Source organism: Sinocyclocheilus anshuiensis, unplaced genomic scaffold, assembly GCF_001515605.1.
Source record: "Sinocyclocheilus anshuiensis isolate Anshui unplaced genomic scaffold, SAMN03320099.WGS_v1.1 scaffold1365, whole genome shotgun sequence".
In the NCBI taxonomy this organism is placed as follows: Eukaryota; Metazoa; Chordata; class Actinopteri; order Cypriniformes; family Cyprinidae; genus Sinocyclocheilus; species Sinocyclocheilus anshuiensis.
The window spans coordinates 573,412-594,699 of record NW_015551032.1 but is presented as its reverse complement, the minus strand read 5'-3'; the positions used below and the strand labels follow the sequence as shown (position 1 = coordinate 594,699).

The 21,288-nt window shown below is 37.8% G+C and overlaps 1 protein-coding gene and 1 pseudogene across 1 annotated transcript in view; both read left to right on the top strand.

Annotated features, from left to right (window-relative positions):
* The first annotated feature begins 5,465 nt into the window (after window positions 1-5,465).
* LOC107661248 (acetylcholine receptor subunit gamma-like) lies at window positions 5,466-13,696 on the top strand (annotated as a pseudogene).
* Window positions 13,697-15,888: 2,192 nt separating this feature from the next.
* The window catches only part of LOC107661209 (phospholipase D2-like), a 33,334-nt gene continuing 27,934 nt past the window's right edge, over window positions 15,889-21,288 (top strand). The window contains exon 1 of the mRNA XM_016450701.1: window positions 15,889-16,036. The gene's annotated coding sequence lies outside the window, so the exon portion shown is untranslated. The remainder of the gene's footprint in view (window positions 16,037-21,288) is intronic.

Here is a 21,288-nt window from a genome sequence, read left to right as displayed (position 1 = left end):
CTCAGCAAATTTCCAAAGGGCCCGCAGATAGTTTAAAACTATTTAATTTAATAAATGACTATTACTATATTAAAGTAATTTAACTATAAATTGAAATGCTAAATACTGAAATATATTTCTTATAAATAAATATTGTTATTAATAAAACACTAGTTCTTAACATTTCTGCTTTCACAAAATTACGTTTAATTTCATATTTCAACAATCTGTTAAAAAAAAAGTAGAACCACAGCTACACAGTTACAAGTTGTTCTTGCTGTACCTATAGAGCTGCAAAGAACCATTGAAGCACTTTTAATTTAGAGTGTAGCATAGAGCTCTCCCTACTGGGCAGTAAAAAAAATAACGTTTTCCTTCATTACAAAGAATCACTCTTAAAAATAAAGGTGCTTCAAAAGGTTCTTCAAGCGATGCCATAGAAGAACCATTTTTGGTTCCACAAAGAACCATTCAGTCAAAGGTTCTTTAAAGAACCATCTCTTTCTTACCTTTTTATAATCTGAAGAACCTTCTTTCGCCCCAAAGAACCGTTTGTGAAACAGAAAGGTTCTTCAGATGTTAAAGGTTCTTTATGGAACCATTTAGACAAAAAGGTTCTTCTATGGCATCGTGAAGCACCTTTATTTTTAAGAGTGTAGATGTGGAGGAGGTTGAGGGATGCAAACGCTAGTATCCTCCAACATTTGTGCAGGAGGCTATTCAGTTGTGTAACAAATTGTAATGTTTAATCAGAGCCGGTTCTAGACATTTGGAGACCCTAGGGAAAATTCATGTTAGAGGCCCCCCACCCCCAATAAAAAGCACATGAAACAAATATGATTCCTAACCTTTTTATTTTAAATTTTTTATATTTTTACTTATATGGTACTGGTCAAAAGTTTGGACACATTACTATTTTTAATGTTTTTGAAAGCAGTCTCTTATGCTCATCAAGCCTACATTTATTTGATAAAAAATTCAGAAAAAACTAATATTGTGAAATATTATTACAATTTAAAATAATGGTTTTCTATTTTACTATACTTTAAAATATAATCTATTTCTGTGATGCAAAGCTGAATTTTCAACATCATTACTCCAGACTTTAGTGTCACATGATCCTTCAGAAATCATTCTAATATGCTGATTTATTATCAATGTTAGAAACAGTTGTGGTTATTTATTTTATAATTTTTTTTTTTTTTTTTTTTTTTTCAATTTAACACACCCTTGCTGAATATTAACTTTTTTTCTGGATTTTTGATCAAATAAATGCAGGCTTGATGAGCACAAGAGACTTTCAAAAACATAAAAAATAGTAATGTGTCCAAACTTTTGACCGGTACTGTATGTAGGCCTACATATTAATAAAACTTTATCTAAGGTAATCTCGTTTGTGTTTTTTGAGGACGTTATTATAGCTGTGATGTTATTATTACTATTATTATTTTGCAGTAATTTGTTCAGTAATATATTCAGTTCCTGAATACCACTTCAGTAAATGAACATCAGTGCTTTTATCATTTAAAAAAATGGACAGGCTTTCCCTCATTTATTGACTACTGATATTGTCATATTATTAATATTAATAATATATTATGTATTGCATTGTTACCTTAAATATGCACTATATATATATATATATATATATTAAATATATATATAAATCAAGTGGAAGTGAAAGAGTCGATCACTACTAAGCAGAAAATAAGTTAATTTCTACTTAGTTGAAACTGAAATGAAATGTTATGTTGGAGCAGTAATGTAATCATCAGCAGAATTTAGAATGTGTTCGTCACCGTCACGGCAAACATTCAGAAGGTGGCACCCGCTTTGAAACGGCAACAATAATTTGTTTAATTGCAGGTGAGTGACAATTCAACTATATCCAATGAACAATGAGGCTAGTATGTGACTGTCTGTCTTGATTGCTGGACTAGCATATAGGGGATGTAACGGTTATGGAGGCCTCTCCTCAAAGCCCGAGGCCCTAGACAACTGCCTGCTCTGCCTATAGGTAGCGCCGGTGTTGTGCCGAATTCTGCACCCCTGCCAGATTATGCACCCCCTCGTTGAAGTCGCTACCTGATTGCCTAATCCTAACCCCTCCCCCACACCTACTCCTAAACCTACCAATACTAGGGGGTACATAATCTGGCAGGGTGCAAATTTCGGCACTAGACTACACCAGCCCTGTGTTTACTGCATGCTCATTGGTGAAATTAATCTGCTTTGAGACCTTTGGACCCAATATGATAAGTACATTTTGGTCAAATACATTTAGAAAATAAAGACAGAAAAATCACCGCCCACGACAGATTTCATATGCATTTCTGATGTTTTCATTTGGCAAAGACGTTTCCCCGGATGTGGCGTTTCCGGATATCCACATGGAACATAGTTCAGTTTCAGGTCATATTAATAGTACACAAAGGAGACAAGCAGAACACAAGATCCAGGGGGTGGGGTTGGATCCACATCTAGGGGGTGGAGATGGGTGGGTTTAGGGATCAGGGGGTGGAGACGGGTAGGTTTACGTATATGTAAGGTGGGAGGAGTTGGATCTGGATCCAACCACGCCCCCTGGATCTTGTGTTCTGCAGTGAGGACCATCTCACAAGCTTTGCAATCCAGTGACACTTACGCCCATGTACCACTTAAAGGCACAATATGTAATTTTTGCCGCTATAGGGTGCGTATTCAAAATGAACAAAGAGACTATAGGTGCGTTCGACTTCATGCCGCGCCGCGCAAACCGATCAAGTCAAGGCGGCTGACTTGAAGCAGTGCATGCCGGTTAGAAATTTTGTCCGACTTGAACCGGCGCCGACTCTACGTCACTGTCACGTGTGGCATCAAAGTACCGCGAGGCAGAAATCATGTTCATGGATGAGCTAATGATTTATCAATGTAGTAGAATGAAGCAGGGTGAGACTGAAAGCCGTCGAAGCGAAACGAGGCCACTGAACGAGTGTGACACACGGCTCGAAAGCAGTGGAGCTTTTATTATGCCACAGTCGACCGCTTCCGCTCCTTCCGGTCGTGCGTATGTGGGGAAAAAAAGCAGCTCTGTTTTATCATACTGGATACAATTGAAAGTTCTGTTATAATGCTACTCTGTGTGGTCGTCACCGGTCTATTAAAACGCACAACATATTAAAGCGTATTTGGTGTTTCCATGTTTTCTAATCGAGGGGTTATGACGTCATTGGCAGGCGACACAATGACACTATGGACACGGTCCGTGTCACTAGTTAAAATTGCTTATTTCTCTGGATTTAAACATTCTTCGATACATTTGGGATAATGTAAGTACACAAGTCAGCAAAATATATAACACTGTTCTAGTGGTTTTTGGATATTTTAATAAAAAAATCTTACATATTGTAAGATATGCCCTTTAAGCCCGGTGGCCAGCAACTGGCAAAGCAATGCATTTATGCTATTTGGCTTATAGCCTACAGAATTTAAAGAAAACAAAAATGCATGAAATAAACAACGTGATTGTGTCATAATCTAGTTTAAGAGGTTGAAAGAGACTGACATTAAAAGAGACTGTCCTCTGCTTCTGAGAATAAGATTACTGAAAAGTCCTGATAATGGTGCCTTTTTTATTCAAAATGTTCTCTTTGATGTGCAACCATGCTTTAAAACCAACCTATAGTGTCAGTTATCGTATGTGCTGGACTTCATAAACCATTTAAAACCTGACACGTGGGACGGTGTAAGATCTGTTTTGGGTTTTGTTTCTGGTTTAGGTTTTCATGTCTTTTATTTTGATATGTTGCCTTGTTTCATGTTCCTGTCATGTGTTTTTCCTACCCTGTCATGTGATCCTACCATGTGGTACTCTTGTCTGTGTGTCATGTTCTGATTGGTTGTCCTAGTCATGTGCCTTGTTCCCCATTGGTTGGTTTGTGTCATGTTACCCTGATTGTTTGCTATAAGTAGCCATCATGTTAGGTGCGTTTGACTTGAAGCATGGCTACAGATGGCAGTCAACGAGAGTAGCCGCTTGCAGTTGGGGGCGGAGTTGAAAACGGAGCCGTCAAGCCGGACACTTTCTGCTCCCGTTAGTGACGCTCCTGCGGTGTTTGCATACTCTATCACAGATGAAGTGAATTAAATGCAATATCTGTCAAATACACAGACGTTTCAGAAACGTTTTCATGAGCAACAGAAACACTTTTTATATACTGCTTAATACAGCGTCATCTGTTCAAGAATAAAGTTCAACATAAACGTATACTATTTAAATTCCAATAAAGTGGGGGTATATATGCTTTTATCAGTGTTGTTTGATAAACGTGACTCAATATAACAGTGTGACTACAGTAAAAAAGCTTTTACTGTTCTAAAAACACAGATTTGTGGCCATTATTGGAATTGAAAAGGTTAGAATAAACCCGAAACACACGTGATCATTGACATGCAGTGAATCTGAGAAGGGGCGGGAACTCCAAAAAGGGGTGGGAGCTCCAAAATAGGGCGTGGCTTCCTCCCATTGACAGATAGGCACATGACACGCATGCACATTTTTTTTCCCCAATCCACTTCAGTGCAAACTCCGCCCCACAGCTGATTCTAAAGATTTTATTGGTTGTGTCAATTAAAGTGTTGATTTCCTACATTATGCTAGAAAAATGCTAACCCCTAAACCTACCCCACACCTGACCCTAAACTTAACCAGTGAAATTGACTGCATGGCGGGATTGGCGCTGAATAGCGTGGTAAAGAAAGATACAGTTCAGGAGATAAACAGTTATTAAGATTATGCGATAGGAGATCGTTCCGTAACTCCCCAACCGGACCTCACCGGACAATGGCAACTTTTTAGTTACACCCAGCGTCACTACCCCCTCCTACCCTGCGAATGTCGTGCCCGGGGATGCCCCCGTTGCTTGGAACAAAGCGATAGAGTAAAATCTTTCCCCTGCGCTGACGGCTCGTGGGTGATTCCCGTTTATATCATTAAGCAGAGGTTCAAACTCCAGTCCGAACACCACTGGTCACGAGCTTTGGGCTCTGCTTTCATGGAGAATATTTATATTTTATATAGCATATTTAACTAGAAACAATGTTTAATTTATAAAGCTTTATTTTGAAATGTAAGTCAATAACAGTTGGTTGGAGCCAGAGCCAATGGTGAAAGTCTTTGCGCGAGGAGACCCCGCCCCATTTTGGAGGTTCTGCCCACTTTTGGAGTTCACGCCCCATTTTGAAGATCTCCGGTCTGCAGTTATATCTACTTGGAGAATCTGGCCAATCGTGAAACGGCTGTGTTCTCTCAGCAGTCCTGACTGTCCGTTGTAGTCTCTTGATGTCTGATTTGGTAGCTGAACCAAACCAGACAGTTATGGATGAACACAGGACAGACGCAATGATAGCAGAGTAGAACTGTTTCAGTTCTCGCTGTGTTTTGATGCCACACGTGACAGTGACGTGGCGTCGGCGCCATCTCAAGTCGGACAAAATTACTAACCGGCATGCACTGCTTCAAATCAGATTGCGATCGACCTGCGCAGTGCTGCATGAAGTCGAACGCACCTGTTGCCTTTGTGCCTGGTCGTGTATTGAATGTATTTATCCTGCTGTCGGTGAGTCTAGTCTGTTCATGTCTAGTCTAGTCTAGTCTAGTCTGGTCAAGTCTTTGTTTGTTTGGATTATGTTTGGATCACTTTGTTTAAATAAATCTGCACTTGGATTCATCACTACGCTCGCCTACAGTGGACTATCATTACAGACGGTTTTACATTATATCAAATATGATATCATGGTTTTGTTCATGATATCAAATAAAAAATAATATTAAATAATAGAAATAACATGATATTTTGACCTGCTAGGAACAAAAATAAACTTTAACGGTTCTCTTTGTTACATTCCCTTTCACACACACTCGCACACATTTTCAACCAATTTCCATTGACGTTTTTTGGTTTTATACTGATCTAATGATTTTCTATCCATTACCCCTAAAGCCAAACTTTAAAGGAAAAATTAATACGGAAAATTCCTTTATGTTAACCGTACATTGGGTCCTATTTTTACAGATTTCTCTTTGAGTGCATAGGCAAACAATACAATTAAATACCCTTCGCTCCCTAACCCCTGCATTTACCTTGTTCCAGGCAGATTTGCAGCAGGGCACAATGTCCAGACAGACACTGGTTATTTATACCCATTTTCATGGGAGACATCAACACTATGGCCCTTCAACCGGTCCCTCCTGTAAACTTGTTAACATTGCTTATTTCTTCAGACTGAAACTCAATTCCCTGAGGGTGAGCAGCAACACTATCAATAACCGTTATGCTTATCGGTATTAAGCCATTATGATACTCGCATGACTGTCAACATCATCATGGGCTCGCGCAGCAGAGAGCGGAACCAACGTCTTGCGATTTGGCACCTGAAATTGACGCTCCCGTCAGCATCTTTTGGCTCTATGCATAGTATCTGAGGTCACTTGCAGTAATGCTAGAGAAGTAACCTACATAATCTGCATGATTGTCGCGTATTAGAGGCATAATGGTATTGGCGATCAGTGAATGTAACTCGAGCCTCGTGCAGTGACAGCTGTAGCAGTGAGGGGAAGAAAGAGCTCGGTTACTGACCACTCGAAAATAACGTGTCTGTCTCTTTGTTACCAACTTTTAAGACGGTCTTTTGGCGACCATGGCCGTGGCCGACCGGTTGAGAAGTTAAACACAGACCCTCTCGGACCGGTTCGGCAGAACGTGGATAGTTGCGTTTGCGCTCGTGGCAACTGTATTACAAGGTACGTGCTCTTGTGTACCTCAAAACTGAGTGACTGACTTGGCTCTCCGTCTTCAACACACGTGCTACTGCAGCTTTATACTGAAGTGTAATATTTTCTAAAAGGCGTTCCTATCTTGTGGGATTTGATTTGTAATGCTGTTACAAACATTAATATTGTGTTTAGGGGTTACTGCATCTGCATTGGGCTCACAGAGCTGAATCAGTGAAGTTTTAAATGGTTGTCTGATATATATTCTGAATATGTTTGTTATGATTTGGATTCTTGTAACATTAAATGTTAAATAATTTGCAAACTGCATTATAATTTATATAAATCTGCTTGTAATGGGCTATAATCTTCAGCGATGGGCCTTCTGTACTTTTAGTAATAAAATCTGTAAACTCTCAGTTTGTCTACTAACAATGTTTTTGTTTTAAAACTCATGTCTGTCTTTCATTATTTCACTTTGCAGTCAGTGCATATGAGGAGAGACAGTTAATCGCAGATAAGTTTAAGAACTACAATAGAAATATTCGACCAGCAAGACACCCTGATGAAAAAGTGAAGGTTCAAGTCAAGTTAACCCTCACCAAGCTCATCTCCTTGGTAACTTATCTACCTGCTAAGAGTGACAAGTAGTGTGAGTTTTAGTAAACAAACGCATATATCAATGCATTATATCTGTTATCAAAATGTTATAAATACCAGCAAAAATATAACAAATACATAAAATTTATTTTAGAAAGTTGTATATACATCAGAGCTACTATATTGTAATAATGTTTGCACAAATTATTTTGGTAATAATTACATAATATATTTACATTTAACATTTGGAAGCTTGTCCCTCCCTGAACAGAATGAAAAAGAGGACACTCTAACTACAAATGTTTGGATTGAGATTGTGAGTATCTCACGCAACCTCCCAAGGGCCGTTCACACAAAATGTGTTTTTTTTTTCTTTCAAAGTTGCAGTGTAACTGTTTTTTTCCCCCATATTTTGATGTACATCAGAGTGAAACAAATGATCAGCTAAGGAATAATGTAGGGCTGGTACTTGGTTCTGCATATCAGTTGTTGACTGGATGGAGGCAGATCTGAATGCAATCTTGCATTCAGTTATTAGAAAGGGGCAGAGTTTAAGAGGATGTCACCAGAGAGAAGTTTAATGTTTCACTGGAACATCATGTTAAGAAATTTTGAAGAATCGTTCACAGTAAGATCAATGCATCATGCATTTAGAGTGCATTTCAAGCTGACTTTTCAAATTTGTCAAAAGTTGAGCTTGCTACTCAAGCATGAGACAGGAACACACCGGTCTGTCTTGCAAATGTTTACATAGAAAAGTAGCGCAGCAGGATGCACAAATTCGTTTTACGTGATGGCACGTAAGATGCTTCAAATAAATAATTAACTTGAGTTCTCTGATTGCTCACACATTTAACTAAATATTTTATTTCAATGTCAAATATAAAAAAAAAAAAATAGTACAAGTGGTTAAAGAATAGATATGTCTTGTCTATTACTTAGCTCTTTCTTTTATTCATCTACATCATCTCTCCATATTTCTTTCTGAACAGTTTTCTCTCTTCAGTATTTGTTAATTCATTTGTTCAGTTATAATGTCTTAGCTAATGCGGTGCAATTTTTTCTGCACTTCAGTTTCCTTTTTCAGTTCTATGTCCTGCTAATTCCTGCTTTCCTTCTATCACGTTTCTGCTCTTCAGCAATGGCATGACTACCGTCTTGCATGGAATACATCTGAGTATCATGGCATTAATCTGATACGTGTGCCGTACAACACTGTGTGGCTACCAGATGTAGTTTTGGAAAACAAGTGAGTTAGCAGTAAGAGTTAATTTTCCTTTTTTTTTTCTCGCTGTTACTACAAAAATGTCAAAATCACTTCTTTTTCACTCTCTTTGCAGCATTGATGGCAAATTTGATGTGGCATACTATGCTAATATGCTGATTTGGAGTGATGGCTCCATGTACTGGCTTCCCCCTGCCATCTACCGCAGTACCTGTGCTATAGAGATCACCTACTTCCCTTTTGACTGGCAAAACTGCACACTACACTGTTAGCGATTTCTGTAAATTACACAGTATTTAACTGTAATATGAACTGTACTTTACTGTAAAACAGTTACACAGTATGTTACTGTATTTTAAAGTTTCATTATGGGAAATATCCTCTTGGCGCGCAAAGACCAGGCTTGACTTCTTCTACTCCAAGGCTGATCATGCTTAGTGATGTTAAAGGGATGATTTTTAAAAGTAAACAGCTGTTGTCGGCCACAACCCACGCCGTACACACCCCGACTTCTAAGAGAACCGCACTTGAACCACTGGAGACTGGAGTAATGACTGTTAAAAATTCAGCTTTTCCATCACAGGGATAAATTACATTTCAAAATATATTAAAAAAGAAAACAGCCTAAATTTTGATAATATCTCACGATATTTATGATACTGAAATATCTTGCTATGATACAGCTTTTCCATCACAGGGATAAATTACATTTCAAAATATATTAAAAAAGAAAACAGCCTAAATTTTGATAATATCTCACGATATTTATGATACTGAAATATCTTGCTATGATACAGCTTTTCCATCACAGGGATAAATTACATTTCAAAATATATTAAAAAAGAAAACAGTTAGCCTAAATTTTGATATCTCACGATATTTATGATACTGAACGATACTGTATTTTTGATCAAATAAATGCATCCTTGGTAAGAATGAGACTATCAGCAACATAAATCTTGTTAAAATAGTTTATTTATTTGTTTATAAATAGTTTATTTATAAAATTGATCAAAAAAAGGCAGAATAGAAGTAAATAGTAATGAAGTAAAACGCATACAAAACCTAATAAAAAAATGTCTTGAATATAAAAAATAACTAACATCACATTTAATACTAGAAAGTTAGTTCACATGTCTCTTTCTTCTAATGCTGTAATCACTTGGTCTCACAGAGAACGGCGAGTGGGCAATCAAGCATCGGCCTGCTCGTAAGCTGACAAACCCACGTTACTCCCCTGATGATCTGGAGTACCAAGAGGTGTATTTCAATCTCATCATCCAGAGAAAACCACTCTTCTACATCATCAATATCATCCTGCCCTGCTCTCTCATCTCCTCTCTGGTCGTTCTGCCCTTTTTTCTACCTGCAAAAGGTGTTTGTGTGTGCATGTGCAGACATTCTGAGTGTTCAGTATGCCCTAAAATATTAAGACCCCATTACAGTCTTACACTGTTGATAGTCCCGGTGTCTGCCATTTCTCTTTTTGCACTCTGTCTCCTCTGTACACTAAGTCTTTGTCTCGCTCTTTCTTTCTTTCTCCTCTGTCTCTTAGCTGGAGGGCAGAAGTTGACTGTGTCCATTTCTGTACTGTTGGCTCAGACTGTGTTTCTCTTCCTGATCGCTCAGAAGATTCCAGAAACATAATTTTCTGTGCCTCTTATTGGCAAGTTAGTGTCATTGTGTGAATGTGTAGACAATTCCATTTTTTTAACCAAGTTTAGTCAGTCTCACTGGTTTTAAAGGGGTCATATGATGCTGCTAAAAATAACATTATTTTGTGTATTTGGTGTAATGAAATGTGTTTATGCGGTTTAAGGTTAAAAAACACATTATTTTCCACATACTGTACATTATTGTTTCTCCTCTATGCCCCGCCTTTCTGAAACGCGTCAATTTTTACAAAGCTCATCGGTCTGAAAAAGCGAGGTGTGCTGTGATTGGCCAGCTATCCAGTGCGTTGTGATTGGCCGAATACCTCAAGCGTGTGACGGAAATGTTACGCCCCTTACCATATTGTGATGCCCTGTCCGGCCGGAGCGATGATTCAAAAACTGCTGCACACATCTGAATATTTGGGTTGAAGTGTTCTGGAACAGTGTTGTAAATACAACTTAACCACTGATTTCTAGTCGTGTCCATTTTTGGAAAGCCAAACAAAGTATTTTCGCTTTCACAACGAAACACAGCGTCACACACGGCGGCCTTTAGCGAGCAGAGGGATAAAGTTTGGAACGGCCGGCGGGCCGAGTGAGCAGAGGCCGGGGGATAAAGTTTGGAACGGCCGGCGGGCTGAGTGAGCAGAGGCCGGGGGATAACGTTAGGAACAGCCGGCGGGCCGAGTGAGCAGAGGCCGGGGGATAAAGTGAGGAACGAGTGAGCAAACAATACTACAGCCAGAATAAAAGTTACGCCTTCTTTCTTTGCGTGAACATTTGGGCGGCGTTATGCAAATCTTCCCAGATAGTGACGTAGGTATGTGGGGGCGTGATAGAACGAGCCGTTTTAGGTAGGAGTGACTGACTCTTAACTTTTATAAAGAATACCTCTTTGGATTTGAGACTTTAGTCTTTTTTGAGACTTTGGTCTTTGCAACTTTACAGATCTTCTTTATGCACCAAGAGCTTGTAACACTCCAAAGAGAAAGGAAAAATTGAAATTGCATCATATGACCCCTTTAATCATCTAACTTCGGTTTTTCTTGATTTTATTTTAGGTATTTAATCTTCGTCATGTGTATGACCACACTGATCGTGACCAACTGCATCATTGTCCTCAACTTCTCCCTCCGTAGTCCTAGAACACACAACATGTCACACACCATCAAACATGTGCGTTCATGAGTGTTTCTGTCCTTAATATATTATTTTTTACTAATTATAAATTTCATTGCATATCTTCTGATTCTGCAGTTCTCTTATACTCATTATGATTTTCCTTGAGGTGGTCCCTCGTTTCCTTGGAATGGCCTCATTTCTGGATGAGGAGGAGCCGGGTGGTGGGACATATTGAAATGAGGGACAGGCGGCGCAGTTCCTTTGGGCTGATGCAGAGGGCTGAAGAATATGTTTTGAAACAGCCACGCAGTGAGATGATGTTTGATAAACAGAGAGACATGGACTCGTGCGCTCAATTGGTAACACAAATTCAAACATTCACTTACCCAAAGCATAACATATAAGAGTATCGTGAACTACAGTGGTCGGTTTTAAGAGGTGCACAATTAATGGAATAGTTCACTTAAAAATGACAATTCGCTGAACATTTCGCACTCTAGGGAATGCGCCCCCGATCTACCTAAATGCGTCTATGTTCGCGTGAATCATTCGTGATCCAGCTTCACCTACAGAAGTAGCTTTACGCGTTGCATCGCGCCGTGTAAACATAAAACCACGTCTGCATTTGTGATCGGAGAAACAACAAGCGCTACTCTACACTGCTCAAAACTCGCATCTGAATCATCAGTGGCAAATTATTTAAATATAAAAAACCTACTTACAGGCTCAGAAGTGCCAGACTGTCCTTGTACGCCTTCTTTCTTTGCGTGAACATTTGTGCGGCGTTATGAAAATCTTCCCACATCGTGACGTAGACATGTGGGGGCATATTAGAACGAGCCGTTTTAGGTAGGAGTGGTTGACTCTTAATTTTTATAAAGAATATCTCTTTGGATTTGAGAATTTAGTCTTTGCAACTTTACAGATCTTCTTTATACACCAAGAGCTTGTAACACTCCAAAGAGAAAGGAAAAATTGAAATCGCATCATATGACCCCTTTAAAGGAAAATGCTACAAAACGGCTTGCTCTGAAAATAACTGTTTTTGACAGGGTAAAAAAATGTGTTTTTTACACTACCATTGAGAAATTTTAACCAAACTATGTTACAGACTTTTCATTAAGACCCTAAAGAATCATATCAACTTGTGGAAAATGGGCATCCTATGACCCCTTTAAATTTAGCATTCTATCACTTGTTCACTAATGGATCTTCTGCAGTGAATGGTTGCCATCAGAATGATGTTAAAATAGCTGATAAAACATCTCAATAATCCACAGTTAATCCACAGGACTCCAGTCCATCAATTAAAAGTCTTGTGAAGTGAAAATCTTCACTGAAAACAGTCCAAAGCGGTTCTAAACCAATATGTTGGTGGATTTTGATGTGAAAGACAACAGGGGATGGACTTTTCACTGGAAGTATTATTATGGATTATGGCCAGAAGCAATGGTTTAAAGTTAAAATGCCTTAATGATAACTTTTCACTTCACAAAACGGTGACCAGTGTACTGGAATTGCGTGGATTACTTGTGGATTATTGTGATGTTTTTATCAGCTGTTTGAACTCTCATTCTGATGGCACTCACTCACTGCAGAGGATCCATTGGTGAGCAAGTGATTTAATGCTAAATTTCTCCAAATCTGTTCTGATGAAGAAACAAACTTATCTACATCTTAGAAACCCTGGGGGCGAGTACATTTTTAGCAAATTTTCATTTTGGCTGAAGTATTACTCTAAGTGTGTTGGCATGTTTGGATTTTGCATGTTAACTTGTTTATCTCATTAGCATTAGCATTACTTAGGCATATTTTTAAAAAATATTGTTAATTTATGTTTACATTTATAATACCGGAATTTAATTGTATTTTCTTAAGTGTTTGTGTATGTCTCCCTCTAGTGGATGAAATTGATGTGAGCAGTACGGCAAACCTCTACAAAAGTCTGGCAAAGACAGCACCAGAAATAAAAGAGTGTGTGGATGCCTGTAACTTCATTGCTGAATACACTAAGCAGCAAAATGACATTGGATCTGTAAGTGTGTGTGTGTGTGTGTGTGTGTGTGTGTGTGTGTGTGTGTGTGAGTGCGGGAGTGTCCTAGCAAGACAACACTTTTCTAAACATCCTCAGTGCAGTCATCTATATCCACACACTGTTTTTCCTCTTTTTTTCCTCAGGAGATGGAGAGTTTGGGTGCTGATTGGTAAGATGATTGACAAGGTTTGTTTCTGGGCAGCCATCTTGCTATTCTCTGTTGGCACAGTAGCCATCTTCCTCATGGGTCACTTCAACCAGGTACCTGAGTACCCATTTCCTTGGGAGAACAAAAAGTACACACCTGAGTAGAGAAGGAGACTCTGTCCAGAGAAGGAACGAGCAAAATGCCACTCCTTTCTGCTTATCTGATACATACAATAAATACCAAGACAGGTTTTATAGAGTACAACAAGCTAAACATGATCTGAACAGGATCGTTCGACTTAGTATGTGATCTAGTCTTATATTTGATATTAGGGACTATGGGTGTCCATGCATGGGTTAACATAATATTTTGTACTCTGACCACACAAGTCATGAATGCTCATATTTTTTACACTAGGGGGATTTTTACCGAAATGTACATTTTGCTTACATTTGTGCAAACAATATTAATTAGTGAAATAATGAGGAATAAATAAGCTAATGATTTCAGCTTATATCATACCATGTAGTGGTTCTCCAGTTCATTGTTGCTGCATTGTGTAATGCCCTACATCAGATTATCATTTGGAAACAGTATGTGTTACTGTTAACAGTGTGTTACATCAGCCACTTTTTATACAGTGATTGTACTGTAGTATTTCGTTTTAGTATTATAGAGATGCATGTTCATTTTTGTTTGTTCTATCTTATGTATTAATGTTATTTTAATTGTACTTATGCAATTTTGCATTGTTTATTATTTACTTTAAACTCTTTATATATATATATATATATATATATATATAGTGGCCTCTTTGCAGTGAATAAATGGATTCTTAATTCACACTGTCTTAAAATATCTAGTGCAAACGCACAAGAAACAAGTCTGATGTCTGCTTGTAAGAACATTTTTAAATCCTTATTAAGCACTGCTGTGATTTTTCTATATGCACCAAAGATGGAGAATAAAATAACTGGCATATTTCAAGGTAAAAATCTATCGGATTCTTTTTTGAGCTTACCACACTCTCAGAAAAAAATGGTCCAAAAGTTGTTACTGGGATGGAAACTTTTCAAAGGTTCTACAGGTATCTACAGCTAATATGTACTGTTTAGGTACTAATGAGCTTCAGTAGCATTTATATATATATTTTTATATTATATTTATATTTATGTTTTTATATTAAAATAAAATTTTACAGTACACAATGAAAATGGTTTCATGTGAAAAGGGCCTATTGTTTAATCGAAGTTTAGAGATATTTTTAATCCCACAATGACTACCTACATTTCCTGTACTGCCAGCCCTTGTGCACGCAGTGTTAATTTCCTGTCATACCCTGAGGTATCTGTCCATGTGGTCCAGGCTCTCGTGACTCCTCTGATGTGTGTTTTGTCAGTGTGTTGTTTAAGAGGCGGTGCTAAATGGGCTGAAGCCCTGAATGTTTTTATTACTATGCCCTATACAAATCATCGATGTGTTTCATGCGCATTAAAATAATTTATATTAGAACCGAAGTTTTGCTCTCTGCACATCCAACAGTGTCGTACTTACACTGTAATTCACTCCTGATAAGAACCGCCCACTCAGGCTTGTACTTCTGACCGACATGGAAACTGGCCAACCAGCGATCAGAAACTATAGCCGCAATAACTTATCGCTGTAATACCGATTTTTGTAAATTATTTTATTTGAGCACTGTCATTGTGAAGAAACAAATATAATAGATGTTTAATAATAATCAGAGTTATATGCAGTCTTCCTAGGACACGCATCAGAGCTATGAACGGTTTGGTTAGCATGGTCTGGACTTTTCTTCGTGTCAGGGCAACAATTCAATGAACAAGAAATAAATATTAAATGATTTGTATATATATATATATATTAGTAGTAGTAGTAGTAGTAGTAGTAGTATTATGTAAGTGCATCCCGTGCCGTGTATTCTGACCATAGACTGTAAAAAACAGATTCTGACTCATACATGGATGTCTCTGGGCTAAACCCCGGATATCTGAGAGGGTCATCACTGCAGTGAGGGGCTACTGGGATATCCACTCACTCTAGAAACTGTTTCAACAGTACAGAGGATCCCTCATCGCCTCGGAGAATTCTGTAATAGACTCTGCTGCAGCTCCCCGCGTCGCATCTACGCAAATTACGGTGATGTGGACCGTTTGCGCCAGAGACAAATCCAGGTATATTTGCTTTAACAAATCGGCCAAGAATTATAGAGAGTGTTTGTTTTATGAAACATTTCCCTAAACGGACCATATTCCTAGAAATCGCCAGAAAGGGCAAGTAAACTGTAGATGCATCTGTATTCCTTCTCTCTGCGGATCATTCTCGGTGCTTTACGGTAAATTTGGTCTCTCAAGTTTGTCTACGTTGAATGTTACAACCTACGCCTTGGGAGTTGTGATGGGGGATAAGTTATCCAGAAGTTTGAGTCTAACTGGGAAATAACAACCTACGAAACTACAAGGTGCCAAACGAGCATTTAATAGCGACAGTTTCCTTGGTGGTGAGTAAAATAATACAATCTTGATTCGAAAGCGGTATTACGATCATGGGGCATCGAAAAATGCGGCTTCAAGCACATTTTCAACAGTGAATTGTAAAATGTCTTTCTTACGATTGTCTTTCACACCCTGCGAAACCTATTATTGTTATAAACATACTGTGTTTTAAAGCAACTAGATTTTCCATCCGAGTTTCGATTGAAATCGCGAGTAAAAAACGTGTCTCGTAAAAACACGAGACAGGAATGTTAATGTTCTTGATGTAAAAATCACTGACGCAAAACACTGCCTCTGTCTGAGCTGTCTATCTAGACAGCATTTGGTGCACCATAAAGTGCGTAAACGCGTGATGCCCACTAGCTGGGCAGCTCACTAGGTATTGAGACACGGCCACCCTGTTCATTCCCTCATCCTCTCGACTGCTGATGGGTTAACGGTGGACTGCCTCATCCGGGTTACCAGTCTATGGTAGAAGCAGGTTGGAAGAGGGAAAGTGTCTAAGAAAGGGTTGGAAAAGAGACGAGCGTGGTTAGATGTCAATCATAACATTCACATTCTAGATCCTGGGGAAAAAGAAATAATTTCGACAAGCATTTGAATATTAGTCTGATTTTTACTTGTATAGTAATACCTAATAATGAAACAATTAAATACATACTTTTCTTTAACATTTCCATCCCAAGTATCACTTATCTGTCATGTACAAATGTAATTGTGGTTGCAGCTGTTGTTCTAACGGCTGATAGTGCTTGTCAAGAAATCACAGATTATTGAGTCATGGGCGCAGTTCCTTCTAGTAAGTGATTTTAGCAAAACAGTTTATGTTTATGCAAACAGCTGCACTTTAGCTCTAGAGTGAAATGCACTGTCAAATCATTTTACTCATATACAGTTTTATGATTTGTTTGATCTGCTAACTTGTTACGAGTTTATGATGTTTTGAATATCTCCCTCTCTTTCTTCCAGCCCTTTTCTACTTTACTTGAACTTCTGTCTCTCTCCCACTGTGTCTCATGTTTCACCTGCAGCCTGGTTGCCTGGCAACTGTGGGCACAGTCAGCCATTGCAACGCCCTCTAATTCACTCTCTCTGTATGCCCTACTGTTCACTTCCTTGATATCAAATGTTTAATATTTGAATTTATATCTCGGTACCATTCAGAAGTTTGGGTCAGGAAAATGTGTTCATGTTCTTCAAGGAATGCTCACCGAGACTTCAATGCTTGATCAAAACACAGTAAAAGCAGTAATATTGTGAAATATTATTACAATTTAAAATAACTTTTTCTATTTTAATATATTTTTAAATATAGTTTATTCCTATTATGGCAAAGCTGGATTTTCCGCAGTCATTACTTTAGTCTTCATTGACCTCGTCACACGAACCTTCAGGAATCATTCTAATATGCTGATTTATTATTAGAAAACAGTTATGCTTCTTAATATTTTAATGGAAACTGAGATAATTCTTCTTTCAGAATTCTTTGAGAAAGTTCAAAACAACAGAATGTGTGTGTGCGTGCGTGTGTGTGTGTGTGTGTGTGTAAATACAGTCTATGGGCCACACCTAACAATGGTAGTGTATATATTTACACATTTTTAGAAAGTAATACAATCTGCAAACATTATCCGTTGCCTTGGTTGTCCTCAGATTAAAAAATAATCTAAAAAAGAAAAAAAATTAAACTAAACATCTGATTCCCCTGATGTTAATGAGATGTACATGTGTCAGTGCTGATGTCACAATCATATCAAGTGTCGTTACAGAACCTCAGAGACATGGCTAATATCATATTACCTAAGAAATCTCACTCTGCTTTGTTAATTATTTACAACAGCACCATTTCACAGCCCTGTTCCTGGAGGTTCCCCAACATGTTTTGGATGTCTAACTTATTAGGCACCTCTATTTCAGGTGTTGGAGTCTCTACTAATGCGCTGATGAGTTGAATCAGTCTTGTTTGATTACAGAGACATCCAAAATGTGTGATTTTGAGGGGCCTACAGGAACATGGTTGGGAACTACTGAATTTAGAACATTAGAACATGACTTTTACTATATAGTAAAATCCACTGTCAAATCAGCTGTAATCAATCAGTTATCTTTTATCTCACTTTCCACTTTTTATTTGTTTACTGTCAACTCAAGAATGATTTACATATTTTGAACAAAATAATGAAGAGGTAACTTTAGGGGTGGGCGATATGGCAAAAATATCATGTCACAATTTTTTCAGGAAAATCATAATTCACGATTTTATAATTCTTTGTCATGTTGGTTTTACTATTTTGCAAGTTGTCATTCTGAGCAGTACAGCCAAACTAATTTCCCTATTTTAAAAACTAAAATATAAAATAAAAAAGAATGGCAGATATTTAGGCCAAAGTGGCTGAAGAGAAAAATATTTGTCGTTATTGTATCTTTGTAAATAAAAAATAAGAACAAAGATACACATAATATACAAATAAAATAAACAGGTACAGTAGGTGTATTTAGCAGTAGCATTCAAGAAATTGAAGAAATATACAAATGAAACACTATACACTTCACTGTATAAATTATGCATGAATTCTTATTAAAGCAACTGTGATAATTGTAATGTGATAATATAAGCAACAGCAGACACTTGGATAGTTTATTTTTCACTACGTGAACATGACTGAAATTAAATATTTTTGTTATCTGTATGTTTTTTTTTTCACATATTCTCTGATGAATATGTGAAGCTCCTTCTCTCTGAAGCACATGGTCTCTGAATGCATTTTCCCTTGACATAAAAGTTATGGCACAATGAATTGCTTTTTTCCATTACTGCTACCCACAGGACAAACTGCGCATTGCACACAAAATTGTTTGGTGTCATGCAATTCCAAATTTATGGGGGGTCAGAGGGGGGACCAAGCTTGTTGACACAGGCACTGGCCCCCCCTTGGGGATTCTGATTCTGATTCCGATTCTGCTTATCGATTCTGATTCTTATCGATTCCTAGTTTCGATTCCAATAAGATAAAAAATCCAATATTCCAAAAAAATTAAGTCAGACATTTAGATGTCAAACATTTATTCTGTCTTTTTTACAAAGCATTCTGTTGCAGCTGAATAACACCAGCAAAAATCAGCAGCCTACAGAACACTGCAATAGGAATTTTGCCTATGCTTAAAGAAAAAAAAATACCACAGCAAAAACAACTAGATTAATATAAATTTCAAATATTAAAGTGTTAAAGACAAGTAAAGAGTCAGTAATAAGATAGGAACAAACAAATCAATTAGCAATATCATAAATAAATACAACTGAACAAAATTTCAGGTACAGAAACTGTAATTAAAAGTTTAAAAACACTGCATAGTGTTCTTTTCATATATATATTCAGTCAAGATCAGTGAATGATTTTCTTTAGTTCTTTGATTAACATTAATGACAGGCAGCGCTGCACGCAAACAGGGCGCAAGTTCTTTCCGTTCCTGCACTTAAATAGTTTTTAATCACATTAAAATGCGAATGCAGGAATAGTTAAGCAGAATCGAAATGCACGTGTCTTATCGAATACCCGGTTCTTGAACATTTGGAACCGGTTCTAAAATGGACCATATTTTACCATAAGCGCGATACTACGTTATTTCTTCAAAAACAGATCGTGGAGATATTTTAATAGTCCACGATCAAAAATCATCATATGGCACACCCTTAGGTAACTTGATAGCAAATCATCTGTACCACAGCTGGAGTGTAGTTTTTATATTGCTAGAATGATGGGCTCCTTTGTTTTGTGGGGAAAGTTGCTGTAGAAATACAACACAGTTCAGCCCAAAGACAATCTGGAATGACTCCAACAGCCACAGGGGCTTTAGCTTTTTGTCCTAGTTATTTTTAGTCATGCTTAAATGAATACAGATTATGTGATAATAACAACAGTGCAGACAAATCCTGCACCTGTGAATATAAAGTACATGTACAGTAATAACAATAATGAATGGTGTTTTTAATCATACGTCTTTTTTATACATATTATGCTATGCGGCTTAAATTTAAAGCACGGGGGTCACACTCAATTCCTGGAGGGCCGGAGCCCTGCAGAGTTTTGTTCCAACCCTGCTCCAACATACATACCATGTAGTTTTCAAATAAGCCTGAAGGACTTGATTAGTTGGATCAGGCGTGTTTAATTAGGGTTGAATCTAAACTCTGCAGGGCTCTGGCCCTCCAGGAATTGAATTTGACACCCCTGGTTTAAAGGAACAAACAAACAACCAAATAAAATGAGAATAAATAGAAATACAAAGAAGAATATGGATGCAAAGAAGATTATGGATCTACTGTCCATAATTTCCATTTGGAATATAACAAAAAGTTAAGCAGATATAAAATGTGTTAGATTTATCATTACAATACAGCTGGTATGAATGGATTCATGAAATGTGTGAACTTTGTGTTAGAAGCCCAAATATCTATAGCCACTTTTCTCCTACCTGCAGAATTTTTGTAAATGCCTTTACATTATATTCTTCAACATCAAGTGTTTTCATACCAATGTTGTTTATAGTAAGGTGCATGTGGAGGAAATTGTATTTTTATCTGAAATATTAATACTAGTATTAGTATTATTTGCTTCACTGTACTAAAGAGTGTTCTTTAGACTGTCTCTGAGAGCTTCGGTATGCTTGAGTTTTTGATGAGCTGAGAGAGAACAGGAAATCTATTTGATGTGTGTGTGTTCAAGACAATTATGAGACAGAAATGTTATTTTAGTTTCTTAGATGTCCTGGCTACTTAGAAAATGGTTTGCATTAAATTCTTAGATACTCATCTGGAGGACATAGTTGGACACCTTAAATGGACATATATGTTGAATATGCATTATGATTGGATTAGAGGTCGACATTTTTCGTTATACCGTTCCTGCGGTATGCGCAGTTTTTTTACGTGTCGTCAAAGACGGAAAGTGTAGGACTCCCTCAGTTGTGTGCAGCGAAGAGCGTAGCGAGTCACACGACCCCTCCCCTTCCGGTTGGTGCGAGCGGTCAGTGAGAGTCAGCTGTGTGTAGGATGGCCGAAGGAGATGAATCCCTGGAACTTTTTCCCCCGTTGAAATAGACGAAGTCTGTCATATGGGAATTTTTCGGGTAACGTAGACTAACCATGTTCTGTACACAATGATGTTCTGTACAGATGACGTTTTAGCGCCGATCACTAAATAAATACTTCCAAGTCGAACATAAACTATATATCTGTGTCATCTTCATTTCTCCCTCT